The sequence below is a fragment of the Antedon bifida genome, chromosome 2, assembly GCF_963402885.1.
Source record: "Antedon bifida chromosome 2, ecAntBifi1.1, whole genome shotgun sequence".
In the NCBI taxonomy this organism is placed as follows: domain Eukaryota; kingdom Metazoa; phylum Echinodermata; class Crinoidea; order Comatulida; family Antedonidae; genus Antedon; species Antedon bifida.
The window spans coordinates 17,638,277-17,655,613 of record NC_136227.1 but is presented as its reverse complement, the minus strand read 5'-3'; positions in this window follow the sequence as shown (position 1 = coordinate 17,655,613).

Sequence of the window (17,337 nt, the reverse complement as noted above, 5' to 3'; positions counted from 1 at the left end):
GGATAATCCATCACATTGTGATTGGTCAATTTGCTTGATTTAATTTACAAAAAAATTGGATAGACTACAGACAAATGGACAGACTAAATGTTGGGACAAACAAACTTATTACATGCAATTATTACTCAGTAATCACCTCTGTAGTCCCATGGGTACTCTTTTAAATAGTTATTGATTACAGTGCCTTAAAATATTCTTTAAATAATAATTGTGTAAATTGATTTGACCAGGACCTTACCATGCCAAACCATATCAATACTTTGAGTTACAATTGTAGATAATATATTGATATTCATTTGTAGCTATACACTAGGCTTCATTATCTTAAGATTATTAGAGTGTGCGTATGATCATACACACTGTTTACAGTGGTGGTGCCAGGATTTGCCCGATGGGGGGGGGGGGGGGGGGGCAAATTCCCCAGGGGCGTACGCGCGAAAGACGGGGTGGGTTTGGGAGGGGCCTCCCGAGCCTCAGAAAATTTTGAAAAAAAATAGATGCTTACACACTGTTTAATAGGCTAGAGCAACTGTTTCCATTACATTTAATAACAATGTCAGATAATGTAAATTTAAATAAATCCTTCCTAAATACTAATACGGATCTTTTTCGACGAACTAATAATAAACTTTGATCGAAAAACACACGAAAATGCACATAGTGTACATAGAACAAGACATTTCATGTTTATGTTATGCCTATGAAATAATAATAAAAAGAACATTATGTTTCTCGTTTTTTTTTATCGTTTATACTGCATACCATTATATAAAAAACCTTCATACGCGAGAAAAAAGTTCACGATATTACACTCTACTCTATACAGGGGTGTAAATATACAGGTCCACGCTAACGCTTGCACACAGGGACCAGGGCGGTGTATATTTGGAGAGTGATGACGTCAGCATTCACACAAGGAGCGAGCTAAGACAACGTGATGCTGGTAGTGGGAGCATGCATGTGTTTTGAAAATAACTCAGTTGTGGGTATTTTCCGAAGACTTTAAATCGCGTTTTCTTTTTTTTAAACTCTTGAATTCATAAATAGTAATTAAACTCTTAGCTCTTTCACTATGTAGGCCTATTTACACAACTATAGCTCTAGCCTACTCTTCTTAATTAAAAGAGTCAAGTGCGTCGAATCCGCATCTAGCGACGGTCGCGGGTTTGATGCATCTTTTTTTCCCATTAGAATTATTAAGGGGGGGTGGCTAGCCACCCTATTCACCCCCCTAGATCAAGATTTATGCACGAAAAGAAACGTGACCAGACCCTGTTAGGGCCAACCGCTTCCTTTTTCCCACCCAACCTCTTTAATCGACCCCCCGCTGGCGCCACCACTGACTGTTTATATTTTATGTGGTGTAGTACGTTACGTACAGGTGTAGGCCTATATAGCTACAGCAGTAGGTCATAATCACTGTTTATATTTTGTGTGGTGTAACGAGTACAGGGGTAGGCCTATAGCTACAGCAGTAGGTCATAATCACTGTTTATATTTTATGTGGTGTAGTAGGTACAGGGGTAGGCCTATAGCTACAGCAGTATGATCATACTCACTGTTTATAGTTTGTGTGGTGTAGTACGTACAGGGGTAGGCCTATAGCTACAGCAGTATGATCATAATCACTGTTTATATTTTATGTGGTGTAGTAGGTCATAATCACTTATAAGGGCTGGAAATCATTCAAATATACACACTGTTTATATTTTGTGGTGCAGTGGGTATAGTAGTATGGCTGCATCAGTATGATCATACTCACATAGGGCTGGAAATTAAAAGTATGGTAGTATATGTGACCTGCTTTTAGTCTAGGTGACAAAGTTATTGAACTTGATTCTTCATTATGTTAACATTTAAATATTTGAATTAATACTAAAGATTTCTTAAAACAATAATTGCATTGCGAATGAAAAGATGCTGATTTTTCTAAATGTCAGGCCTTCTATCTGATGGTTTGTACCCTATATATAATTGTTTGGCAACTTTTTCAATTTCATTTTATAACTTGATATAACTAATTTTAACATTGCTCTTCTTGTTCCTTTTTAATTTTATCTGAATTGTTTACATTCCTCAAATGCATTATGTTCAAAGGAGACTTTAATACAATCTAACCATAACATCTTTATTATAGGCCTAATAGAGAGTTTGTTTATAATTATACATTTTTCCCATTGCATGCATCTATACATACAGGCTATCAAAATGACCCAATTGTACTAGGAATGTTATATGTAGTTTCAACATTATCCAACATCTTTGATCCAATATTGTGGTCAATGGGGTTGTAATGAATATATAGAGTCGGTTCCGAGCGTATGCGTTCTCTGGCGTATTTAAATCCATGCGACGTACACTGACACTGACACTGAATGATTTCTCATACAAAAAGTATACTGTTCAACTAAAACTTTTATTTCTTGTAACTCCGTATTAATACAACTTTCTACCAGTCTAGACCTTTCTTCTCTATACTCTATACGTCTATCTACTATGATCTTATTTTCTCTTCTCCCCTAATATCTATAACATTTTACTACTTATTATACTGAACATGCAAATTAGGGGCTTCAGAGGAGGATAACATTTTCCCTCCGAAGTTTCCCACCAAAATTATACAATTTTTGATTGGCTAATATTTAATAAATTTAGCAGACCTAGTCTAAGACATTCTTTATCTAACCACAGGAACTGAGAAACATAATAATTATGACAAGGGTGGAAATTCACCACTTTTTGTATGTTTGTCTGTTTTTTGTTATTGCATGCATCCATACATATGGTGAATAAAAATGGCCACAATTAGGGAGAGCATGGGGTATTAATGAGATATCAAACTTTACTTGATTGCAATTGTACTGTGTTTTAAACTATAATTGAAACTTCCCTTGGGCAAGTACACTTACTAGTTTGAGATATACTTTTATTCAACTGTGATATATTATTGTAAAAAGATTCTTGTTGTTTTGTTTTTTTCTTATTAACAAAAATATGTGCATTTTTCTAACATATATATTTTTTAAATGTTAAATAGAAAGGCAATACAGCATTGCATTTGGGTGCACTATATGGTCACGTCGATGTCTGCCAAACATTGGTAGACATGGCAGCAGCAGTGGACCAACAAAATAATGTAAGTCATAAATTAATTTTTGTAATCGCATTCATGATCAGAATCCTAAATTTTGTACTTATTCATTTTAGATTAAAATGCTTGTTCCTGAAACAGAATTGCACAAAATGCATTCCTAAAGAATGTAATTATTTTATTACGGTATAGAGGCTACTTGTTAATACCTTCATATTTGTTCGTATTTTAAATTTTATTCAATTGTCTAATTATTCAGCATCTTAAATTTACCATCAAGATAGTGCAGGCAAGTCAACATAGACCGAAAAAAATTAAACAAGTTTAAAATGCTATTTTTGAGGCTATTAAAAATCTGCAGTTAATCTAGCAATCATTGGGTGGATTACTGTAATTTGGTTATTAAAATCACTTTGGTTTTGAAGTTTCTTGTTGGTATGACAACTACAACTAATGCAGCTCCTGCTTTGTATCTGTCTCAGAATATCCTTGTATAATCAATCTTCTTCAAACTTTTTTTTATCATTACATTAGTAATGCTAATTTTAATACAATTTTTTATAACGATTATAATATTATTGAATGCATTTCATGTTGGCAACAAATTTGTCACTGTGGGTATAATTTTGGTAAATTAAAACAAAATAAGAATGCCAGTTTTGCTATTAAAAAGGAAAGCTTAAAAATTGTCTACGGTAAATATTTGGCACATGCTCAAATTGAACACCAAAGATCGAATCAAGTTTTTCTTTACGCTTGCTCATTAGCTATTTGTGTTAGCAATTGCTCACTATTATAACATTATATTTCCATACCTTTATTCCTATCAATCAATCCTTCTGGTTGCTATGTTTCATTAGTTGAAATGAAGAAAGACCACAAAGACAAAGACATTCAAAATGCACATGCTCAAAATTTAGGTAGTAACACCTATTAAGAAATAATCTTTTGGTTCACATAAATTTACTTACTGTCAATCGATAGTATTATCAGCATTTCTGCAGGCATAATGCATATTTTTCTTGACTTTTTACATGATATCAACTATAACATTTCTATTTAGTATTTGAATTGTAGGTTATTTGGTCGTTGATAAGGCAAAGTATTTCTTGTAGTAGTAGGTTGCACTGCATGTTTTTTGTTTCTTTCATATGAAATATTAAATCCATTACTGTAGTAGTACATTGTTTACAATATACAAATGTCCACTCACTCACTCCTATATATAGGAGATATGGAAAACCAATGCACGGTTTGTTACTTGGAGTTGTGTTATGATGATTAAAATTAGCAGAGGTTTACTTTTTACATCTCATAGTAGTTGATGAATCAATACAATGACATCGTCATGACAGAATCCAATATGGCCTGCAATTTGGCAGGAAAAAAACAATTGTTTTTCAAAATGCATTTTTTTGTCCATACAATATACAATACAATGTACAATAGGCCTACTATCTTAAAACAAAACAGTAATTTGCTTGCTCTAAATTGATCGGTTATAAAATGCTACAAGAAATTATTGATAACAACAAGGCAGAAGATTGCACACACATGTTTAATAATACCTACAAACCATCAAGAAAGGACATGGAAACGATTAAGACCTCAATTGGTTTAAAGAAAAACAAAGATATTATTATAATTAGAACGAATAAAGGCGCCAAAGTTAACATTATGATTATCGAGCAATGTACAGAATTATTGACGACCCAACAAAATTTACAAAACTTCATGTATTAGACTCTAGAATCAAAAGAGAGGGATCTTTACAACAATTCTTACGAAACTAGTACAAAACAGGCGAGTTAGATGAAGCGACCTAAAAAAATATCTACCCAAAATGTTCGCACCCGCAAGATTATTATGGTTTTAATACCAAAACTCACATGGACTTTGACAGTGACGGATCACCAAAAACAAGACCAATCATCTCTTGAATAGGAACATATAACTATAATAACAAAGCATTTAAGCAAATTAATTCAACCACTCATTTCGTTTACAATGATAATGCATATTATCAACAAATCTATGGTGTAAGTATGGGTTCGCCACTAGCACCAATATTATCTAATTTATTCATTCCTTTTGATCGTCTATCTAAAGACAAGGATTCAAGAACATATGGGTAGGGATAAAAATTCACATAAATACAAACATATTATCAACAATAGAAATTGCCTAGATCAATGCAGCAAAGAAAATGTCAAAATTATCGACACACAATCAAGGACTTACGAAAGTTGAAAAAGATCTCGAAAAAATCTGTAAAAGCAGCACCTGATACTTAGCAAACATATATATTTTGAATAATTTGACACCAGATACAGCTGTCTACGACAAGCAGTTACTAGTATTTAAAAAAAATGGCTGCCATCTTTGTTAACATCGAATTTTGAACCTTTGCAATAATCCGATTTTCATATTTTGCTGACTACAATTATTCACATGGGATTGCCATGACAGGTCACTCGTAAATTACACCTTAATTACATTACACATTACACCTAATCATTTTTTTTATGCTTACAACTGACCAGTATATCTCGACTATTTTCTTTTTGTTAAAGATCATTTTATTGTTCGCATTTGCAAATAGAATCGGTAAACATTTGGTCAATGAAGCATCATGCATGTACATAACAAGTGGAATATACACTGGTAAATCATTAATTTAAAATAGATGATAAACCCCTCCATTAAGTGATGCCAAGGACAATAGATGATGGTCAATTTTGACTAAATATTTCATCTACATCTATAAATGTGCGAAGTTTTTCGACTAAGACGTTGTGATCAATTAGGTTGAAAATCTTTTTATAATCAAGCAGCATGACATGGCTCTCCATATTATTAGCAGTGTCTTCAAACCATTTGTTCAATAATGAAACTTAAGAGCATCAATTGTTAATACACCTTTGGTGCATCCGAATTGCTTTCGGTTTTATTTTGGTTCTACTTTACAGTAGGTGAAATAATGAATGAATCTGTAACATGGCTTTCATGACCATAGTGACACACAGGGTTGAGATCTTCAAACACAGACACAGGTTTATACACTCATACATTCAATTCCTGCTTGTCACCTTTGCAGAAGTAATTGCCGATATTTGTAAACGATGAGTGAGCACCATCAAGGTTGATAGGTGTTTGGTACGACGTCACCATGGAACACTTGTCACTTTGGAAAAGCTGATCAACATTTCTGGGGTAGAAATTGCAAAGAGATTTAGCCTATATGGTTAACCTTATTACGATAGTGGAAGTATTCAGACAGTTTCCCTTTGCTTAATAAACATTGACGTATGAATCATGTTTTTGAAGTAGCTGGCCTAAGGAGTAACCCATGGTCCTTATTCGCAAATAGAATTGGTAAACATTTGGACTTTCTTTTTAGTAATTCTTTCAGACAATAAAGCATCATCCATGTACATAACAAGTGGAATATTCACTCGGATTTGTATTGTAACTTATTAACATGATGCATGATACTTTATAAGAAATGGCACAATTATACAGCCAAATAGGTACCCCTAATCACTAACTAACACAATAATATCACAGCTTTGCTTTTGCTTGTTGTTATCTGCAGACAATTGGGTTGTCCTATAACTGTTTTTTAATCCAAAAATGCATCTTGTATCATAATAACTTACCTTCATTTGGCTTTCTTTTTTACAGTATGCACATCATGTTCGCGATTTGAATTTATTTAAAATTCGATATCAAAATATACAAACATTTTGTTCACGTAATTCTTGGATTTCCCACCATTTAAAAAAATGGCTGTAGTTGAGCGAGAAAACATGTGCTCGACACAGTACCGTCTCTTGGAAGCTTGAGTAATGGCCAGTATTGAACACATGGAATTTGATTTCGCGATTTGAATAAAATAAATTTAATTAATCACAAACTGTAAAAATTGATATCAAAATACAAAGCATTGTTCATGTAATCCGGGGATGTTGTTGTGGTGGAGAATCCCCAGGATTACGTGAACAAAATATTTGTATATTTGATACCAATTTTTAAATAAATAAATAAAATTAATTTTATTTATATCGCGATCATAATGTATGTACTGCAGTCAGCCATACAGTCAACTACCAAACGGAATATACAGTCTCAAACGGCCAGCTTCCAACCAGCCTTTCTCAAATGCATTTCAGCGGATTGCATTATAACACGTTTGGATGTGTTTCTGTCGTTTTGAATAATTTATAAATTGTGCCTTAATCATTTAACATTGTTTCATATTGATTCTTGAATTTATTTAATTTAATAAGCAATATTTCTGTTTCTCTTTTTTGATAAACAAGTGCAATAAACTACTTATTAATTAGACAACCTGTGACTGTTTGAGCCTACAGACTGAGTGCATCGGACAGTCAAACTGGCAATTTAAAAAAGCGATTACTAAATTTAAGGCAATACTGTATGGCAGGCTACATCGAACTATTTGGGTCGTCGGAGATGATTTTTGTTTTAATAGAGGCATTGCTATTGAAGTTGCTACTAAATAATATAGTGTAGTATTATAGACTGAACCACTAATTACTACTTGAACCTAAAATGTTGCTCTTCTTCCTTTTTAGCTTACATACATTTTGCCATTTTGGTGCTTAATATCAGGTGAATGGTGGTAAAGTTGGCACCACCTGCAGTTGATTAAATGTATCAGTTAAATGTTCTTGATTTTTAATTTTCAGGGGCATAGACCTATAATCATTGATACAACCTTATAGGTGTATTATTTATTCTACTGAACTGAAGTATCTTAACCCTTATCTATCTTATCTAGCTTGTTAACTCTTCTCAAAAGGTTCTTCTAGATAGGTTAGTCATCACAACAACATTGTAATCATGATTGTCACACATGTAAAATCAGTATAATTGCAGTATGCCTGTATTCATCGTGTGGATCATTAAGTTCATTCAGCTACTTACTGCTAAAATACAGAACTCATTTCTATTGTACAATTCAAGGAGAGTAGATCTACACAGTTTGTAACATTCTAATCCATTGCTCTTTTGATTTCATATTTTAAGTTACATTAAACAAGAAATATTTATTACAAAAAACACCGCTTGACATTTTAAAATTAATCATTGTTCTTTCTTCAGATATATTGAATGATTAATTACAATTGTTGATTATTCATTTGCGATATTCTATTTTCTATATTATATTTATTATGACTAAATAAATATATATTTATGGCTACATATATGTAAAAAAACGTTTCTTGTGTTTTTATGCAGCTTCAAATTTTTATTTGTGATACTAAGTCTGGTCAAAAATCACCCTCACCATGGTATAAAAACTTACCCTAATAAAATTTCATTCGTAGGTCCTATGTATAATTTATTGGTTAACCAAAGACGTCATTTATCTCATATACTGTAATATTTGTGGAAAACAGTACGTCGGAAAAAGCAAAAAAAAAAAAAAATTACCCGAATCTGTACTTGTTATATATATTTGGCTTATATAAGTTTTAAATGAAACTCTTAAACTATTTTTCCCTTTAGAATGGTAATGGTCATTTTATCGTCATAGATGTGATATATTTTCAATTGTTTTGTGTTAGTTCGATTAAAGTTAAACTTTATTCAATTAAACATGTTAATTGTTTTGGGTGGTTTTTTTTGCTGCTGGTGGTATCTACAATATCTAAGGTAGGCTATACTTGGGGTAAATGGGGTCTCTAGTCTAATTTAGAGGGGTAGGCCAAGGCCAAGGCAGTGTACAGATAGTCTGTAGGTCATTTGGTATTGTTTACAATGTGCTAAATCATATAACATTGGCAGTAGAGAAAAAGTCTGTCGTTTGTGATACTGGTATAATAAGGATGCCAATGGGCATCCCATGGTGGTAAAATTAAGTGGTATCTCTCTCATCTAACCTGGGTCGATTTTTTAGCACGTTTCGGGGTCCCCGGTCTAGACGCAGCAGGGGGTACCCGGCAGACTCCCATTTTCATTGACTTCATGTGACCCCAAAAACACTTAAATAGTCAGATATTGGTACCTAGCTCATCTAACCAAATGTCTCTGGGCTGCCTGTTTAAAAACGGAACTTTCCAATTTAATCAAATATGAAAACACATGTAACTTTATCAAAGCTGAACAAAAATGGGCTAACGTAAAAGAAAAACTGTTTTAGTACGTTTTGATAGTTATAAACATATTATATCTATCCTCCGTAATACGATGAGGATGAAAAAGATTTGCTATTCAATCGAAGTTGAAAAATACCATAAAAACCCCAGTGGTCTAAAGGTTAAGAAAAATCTGCATATCAAGCAAACTCAGAAACTGTTCCGGTTTCGAAGTTTTACATCCGGGTATGAAGCGTCTCACATACACACAGAGCCAAAATACTATTTTGGACTTCCACAGTGTATGGACTCTAACCTTACGGTTTTCATTAAATAGATCATTCCATGCTATCCATTCTAAATACCTTATTTTTCAAACTTTTGCATTCTTCTTACTCATCTCATTCATTTTTGTCTTGGTGAAAAGGGAGGGTATTTTATATTCCTCCCCTGAGTTTATAGCCTCTCTACCCGATCACGAACACGAGCTTTATAGAATAATGACAACTGTCAAAAGTACGTGTTTAGTCAATTTTTATCGTCTTTTATTGGCATTTTGTTAATTATTTTATATATTTAAATTAATTTTTTTTAAATGTAAAATAACGAATGCAATGTTTTTATTACTTTTAACATTGTAACATTTAAACGAAAGGAAAAAATATGCTTAAAAAATATAATATTTATAACAGAGTATGATAATAAAAGTGGGACGAACTCACAAAAGACCAAAAAAAAAAAAAAGATTCAGATGAATCCCAAACCAGCCCTTTTGATACGCTCTTAATTTTTGGAAAGTGAAAGTACTACAGGTATCATCTTTCGTATACGCGAAATGGATTATCATTAAATGATTGTTTCTTACTCTAATTAAGATTATAATCGCGAATGATAGTTCAAAATATGCAATGTATTGTGATATCCACGCAAGTAATGCTGTGAAAAAAAACTAGGAGATCATTAAGCGTCCGATATAATGCACTAATAAGTATAAATAATCCATCATGATAATAGGTATATTAGAGGCTGTAATGTGTTTAAATATATAAAATCCCTTTTTTCCATTATAAAAAATAGATATAAAAATTTGTAAAAATATAATATTCTGCCTCTTTCGTAAAAAAACAAACTAACAAACCGCATAAACTCAAATTTGGCCGTTGCCATGGAAATACATGTGTGAAATAAAAAATACTTCATATTTGATTTCTCTCAACACATATATAACCATGTGCAAAATTTGAAAGAAATCCATTTTTTTGAGTCTGCCACTATTTTTGATATTTCTTTGATTCTTACAGACGTGGCTCTTAATTAGTGTAGGTTTCATAGCTTTGTTATTGTATTTTTCAACGGGCGCTAACGGTGTCTCGCAATTTCTAGTTACTGTATATTTTAAATGATTATTGTTGGCCGTTTTTCATCTCCTCTGCCCCATGGCTATACTAAATTACAATAATTACCATTTATTGTCTTTATGGTTCCTGTTTGTTTTTTTGTTTGTGTGTGTTTTTGTTCTTTTTTTTTTCATTATACACACAATTTTTTACATTTATTGTACCTGGCTTGCCTACCACAAGTGTCAATTTGGAGTAATCCAATTGATGTATAACTTCTATGGCTTTAGCCTCTTCTTTTTAGAATTTTTTAAAAATTTGATAAAGTTTTTTTTTTTTTAAGCACAAGTATATTTATTATTTATTTTCATTATTTATTTTTGTCAAATGTTAACGTTTTATTTGAAAGAAGAAGTAATAAATGTTACTTGAAATGAAATGAATTTATAAATTACTATTAACTATTAAGAAAACAAATCAAATAGTTTATTCATATCAACGATATTGCAAACTTATAACTCTTTATAGAGTATGAAAAAAAATATTTACATGTATGTGTTATTATTAACTTCTTTAAATTGTATTAATCTATTAATCAATTTTTCCTGTTGTAATCTTTTGTGGTCATTTTTAGATTTTATTTTGCATATGTTTTATGCACACATTATGTTTGTGAACAAGCTCTATTACAAAAATGATTTTATTATAACTTATATTATCAAGGTTCTTTCTTTTATTTTTTAATGAATCCCAAAAGTTTGAGACGTGTCAGTCTGTAAAGCTGTGGACAGGGATAAAATCCTTTTTTTTGTATTATAAATAAAGCATGACCTCCTGAGCACCATTTGATTCTTTCAAAGTTAAAATAATATATACTAAAAGGAAAATAATATGTGTTACTAAGTCACATATCCATGGTGATTGTGATGACAGGCCCCGACTCTATACTATACCTGATATTGCGATACCATCTGAATTAAATATTCAGCCAGTGTGCAAAAACTTCTGGATATCGCAGTTTTTATACCAGCTAACAAATTAATCATATTTTTTATCAAGCCATAGACGTATCATTTGGTAAATCGAAATTTTACCGTTTAAGCAACTTTTTAATTTACGAACCCTAGTGCATTTTGTAGCATATTAAAGACTCCAACTTATTTTAAAACCACATTTTAGTGTGCGCAAATGCGCGCATGAAAAAAATTATATAATTTAGACACAATTTCTTATTTTTATTACTGTATATGACATTTAATTTATGTTTCAGTCTATATTATGACCGTTTAGCAAAACTAAACTTCTTCTATTTTAGCCTGATATTGTATAATTAAATTATTTGTGATAATAATATCATAAAATATATGATTTTTACGATCACATACTTAGAGTTCAGTGAAATTGTAGGACTAAATTATATATCGTTTAACGATTTGTGGCTACACATAGTACTAATATATTATTATTTAATAAATAGCCTAAATAAGAATAATATTTAATCCCATAATGATGGACATATTTAGTGCATACCGTAACCGGTAGGCCTAATAGGTTTAGGCATAGGTGCGCCTATAGTAATAATAAACAATATCAATAATAATAGCAATAGTTTTTTTATGTAGGTCTATATTAATATATTGATAATTGTAATAACGTAATATTTTATTAAAGAAGAAATTAATCAATTAGTTTTAGTTTTCGGATAGTCGTTATTATAAAATATGGTATAAAATGGTACTACGAGAATATTCGTTTAGTATCAACCCAACTACAAATTATATGTGTTGGTTAAAAATTCAATTACAAATATAGTCTATGCTCTTTTGTAATTATAAGCCATTGTTTAAAAGGATTATGTGCAGTTTGGTACATAGCGGTTTAATTCGTAAAATTAAAAAATCGGACATATACGAACAATAGATCGCCAACATTATTCGTACCCTTTTGCTGTATTGCGTACGTCGATACACAGTCCACGACTGACGCGGCTGTAAACTTCGCCTGGAAAGTAACTAGTACAGTACACATTCTGGTCCCTGGATGGAACATGATATCACACGTAAACCGCAATGGAGCAGGCCCAATGTTAAACAATTCGTACAAAGGGAAACCACCAGACAAGTGCGTACCTATTCATTGTTTATTAGATCGCTGGCAATAATGCATGCATATAAAGTGCAATAGCCCTCCGCTCCGCATACTAAAAAAAATGGAACGTCGCGGTTTTTCTAGGCGCTGAAGTTATACGAAGTGACGAACGCGATTGATTTTTACTGTTTATCATATTCCCCGACGAAAAGTACTCGCGTTTCCCAGACGGGGGAGTGGGGGGAGATAGGTTCTCCAACGAGGGGATACAGCCCCCGTATCCCCCCGCTGACACCACCACTGGTCCTTATTAAACCCATTAATCCATCATGATTCATGATAAGTTGTCTGGAGAAATTACCAACATTTAGTACACAGTAAACCATATAAATATAATTCCTTTATTGGTGCCGTATAAAACTTGTATTATTAATTTATTAATAAAAGATATCCAGTAGATTAGCGCTGCTTTTTATAAAAATTAATAAACAAGGTCGGAATACAAGTTCAGTAGGTCTACAAACAGTATAGTACACCTTTCACGCTTAAACGCACATCGCCTAGTAAGAGTATTGTGACGTCCTAATACGCATGTGTACAAAATTGACCGCGTAATCTTTGCTAATTGGGTTATGTAACGGCAGTGTTTAGCACCTATTAAATACTCATTACAAGCATAGCCTTAAGGAAGCGGTAAACACGATGAACTGACTGAACTATTCAAGTTGTGTCTCCTCTTATTCTTTACTCCATGATTATATAATGCTTTTTTTTAATAATTACAGCTGTTTTTAATGTTTTATATACACATTATTATACATGGATAAAAATGTTAAAGAATACACAAAAAAAGAAAGAAAAGGGAGAATTACATAGGATAATAACAATTTAAACAGATTATAAAGATGCAATATTTAGAACAACAACACATTGCGGATTAAATTGTGTCTTGTTGTGAATGAATGATTTTTGGTGTTTTTTTAAATATTATATTGATAAAGATATACAACAATGACAAAAAAAGGAGGATTATATTGGATAACAATGATCAAATAGATTATGAAGATTGTAGATTTATGACAACTACTGTATTACATATTACTGATTAACTTGTATTAATCATGTCATTGAATGAATGAACAAAAGTGCTGGTTCAAGCCACAAAAGAGAAAAAAAGACAGTGCTAGAACCCTGGTGCATTTAACATCGTGTTTAAGAGAATGACAAAGTTACATAAAGTATAAAACCATGAAAGAGTATAAGAGCATGATGTCAATACAGAGAAGAGATTAGTGGCTTTCTGTAGTTTGCAACTCCCTTTTCATTAATTGGGTATGTGTGTTAATAGACATTAGGTGCAGGAGCCCCGGATAGCGTTACGTTTGAAAACCCCAAAAAGTGAGGTTTTCAACCATTAGCGGCATGACTGATGTGAGTGATTAATGTGTTTTACGGATAGTTTCAAGGACTATTCTACCAGTGGGCTGTTCACTGGTCAAATGATTGACACTTTGTATCACCGTTTGTAACTGGAGCTGTGACGACCTTTGTAATTGGAGCTGTGACGACCTTGCAAGAATACTAGGCCAGAATTTTTAATTGAAAAGTGCCTTGGTATTAAAATGGAGATAGAAACAAATTTTTCTATCTTTCTTTCTAAAATAAATGGTCACTATAGTTTCAAACTAGGCTTAGTCCACCACCGTAGTAATTACGAATCGAAACCCAAATTAAAAAAATTGTTGGTATTCTTTGGCCGTTGTTTGATCAATTACATCTTCATGCCATGTTTTTTTTCTAATGATTTGGCGATACGCTCCTATATTAATTAGGCCTACTAGCAGAGGGTTCGATGAGTTTTGAAAAGTTATGGAAATGTGGTCTAACATATAGCAATTCAGTTTTTTAAGGCCTTTCTTCCATGTCCGAGCCTTTGGAAATATTAAAAAGTTATATTAATATAATATATTCTGTGTTTTCATGTTTTAAGAAATTGTATATCATTTCAGATGTTTCGCGCTGCGTTTTTATTTGTTTCGCGCTTCGTCTTGTTGGAAAAAGTAACCCTCGACTTCCGCTCGAGCTTTCTCCGTACATACCGATAATTAATATGATTATTCATTTCATTTTTTGTACATTATTAAAAAATGAAATACAGAACCCCATACGGAACATACCCTGCTCTGAGAAAACACTTGTGGGCGATTCCCGAATACGGCATGATGGAATAGCTTTGGAGACTTTGACTTTGGAGTAAATCGAAACGTCGAGCAACTCAACAGTTCTTTTCAGAACTAATATACGTGGTGTACCGCAAACTTATATCAACAAATATGTAACTTGTTTATCACGTTTAAAATGGATAGCAAAACATATTCAAAATAAAAAGTTAGTTCAAACTGATAGCACAATAGATAGCACAATCAAATGGATATAACTGTACTGTACATTCTATAAGGATTATCGGGTAGCACATTCTTTCAAATGGATAGCACATTCTTTCAAATGGATAGCACATTATTTCAAATGGATAGCACATTGGGTAGCACAATCAAATGAATATAGTACTGTACATTATTCTATAAGGATTATCGGGTAGCACATTATTTCAAATGGATAGCACATTAGTTCAAACGGATAGCACAATAGATAGCACAATCAAATGGATTATAACTGTACTGTACATTCTATAAGGATTATCGGGTAGCACATTCTTTCAAATGGATAGCACATTCTTTCAAATGGATAGCACATTATTTCAAATGGATAGCACATAGGGTAGCACAATCAAATGAATATAGTACTGTACATTATTCTATAAGGATTATCGGGTAGCACATTCTTTCAAATGGATAGCACATTATTTCAAATGGATAGCATGGATTGGGTAGCACAATCAAATTGAGCACATTGGGTAACACATTGCATCAAATGGGAGCCTACTGTACAGTTATTCTATTCTATTATCGGGTGTAGCACATTAAAATTGAGAGGACATAAGATGGACATCATCATTTATTATTAGGGGCGAAACAGCCAATCCTTACTGAGGGGACACTCCTATAAATAGGACATTAAGGGGACGGGGAACATTTAAGCTCAGTGCCAATGTTCACTCAATATTTTTTCCATCACAAAATAACAAAAAAGACGAAATAATTATAGCCATTTATCGGTATTAAATAAAAATGGATATCATAATAATACTTTGTCTGTCTTCAAAGTTTTCATTGGTGAAACGTTGCCTGCTACATTTTAAATTTCCGAGTCCAGATCAGTATTGGTATTGGTTTTTTTCTGCGAAACCTCTATGAAGAGGACAATTTTTTTTAGGAAGTGTTCCAGGGGCAGTAGAACACCTATTAAGGGGACACTTTCAGAAAAAAAGATTCTACTGTATTTTTAACGGAGGATATCACAAATCAAGTACGTGTTTCCAAGTACAGTACAGTGTTTAAAAAGAATTATTTCATTTCAATCTTTTTTAAAACAGATATAGGTCTGTTTTGAATGGCTTTTGTTTTTTATTTGTTCTTTTCCCGTGTGTTACTTGGCAATACAGAGATATAATTATTAGAAGGACAATTTTGGCGGGATGTTTGCATTGTCGCCCCTGAAACTTGTGACCTGAACTGAAGAATATGGTATGTTGTTAGTGCTAAATTCTGTAAATTTTGTGTCATATCAACTGAGAATTTGTATCATTTCTGTAGGCCCAACAGTAAACATCATCGTTTAGGGCCGCCAATATAATTGGCTATTTTTTCAATCACATTGTCAGAAAATTAAATTCTTAATGAAATATTACGTGTAAAACCAAATATAAATATATGTGATGTGAATATAACAATGGAGAAACTTTCATGGAGAAATAACTTATTATTTATAACTAACTTATTTTTCCGTGATATAACTAATGAAACAATGTTTAGAAAATGATATATCTGAAAAAAAATTATCATCTAAGTGATGTTTTACATATAACGTTTAACTTTTTTTTTTCATTCTCCATACATTCAATTCCTTTAATATAGTTCTTGTATAACACCATATCAAGTAGTAGTAGAAATTATTGTAGGGTTTTCTTAATATTCAGTCAATTCAGTGTTTCTATACAGAAAAGAGTAGTCAGTGGCCTTAACATCAATTAATTGTATAATTTGCACCCAAGGTCGAATAGCAAGAAACTCAGGTCCAGTTACATTGGTGTTCATTGGTCAATAGGAAATGAACAGCACACTTATGGGTGGTGACAAAGTTTAGTTATTGATAAATTGTCCTTGGGAAAACACATTAGTTGGGCTGACCATGGGCTGACAGAGTTAACGACTTCGTAACGCTATCCGGGGCTCCTGCGCCTAATGAGCATTGTCACACATTGCATACAAAAAGAAGTCATGATATTATTTTATGCTCACAAAACTGAATTCAGAAGAACATCAAACATATATTTCTAAATAAAACTGAAACAAAATGAATTAGTAGTTTCTATAATTATTAAATTGCTTAAAAAAAAATAATATTTGATTTACACTACCCATCTGAATATACATACACCTTAATCTGAATACCTTATCCAACATGAATACAGTGTTTTAACAGCGCATAATACATGCCTTTGTAGATTCATTCCATAACATAGTTTCATTCCATTAAAACTACAATAGTAACATTATTGTATAACCTATTTTATCCTACCACTTTTTTTAATAGAATA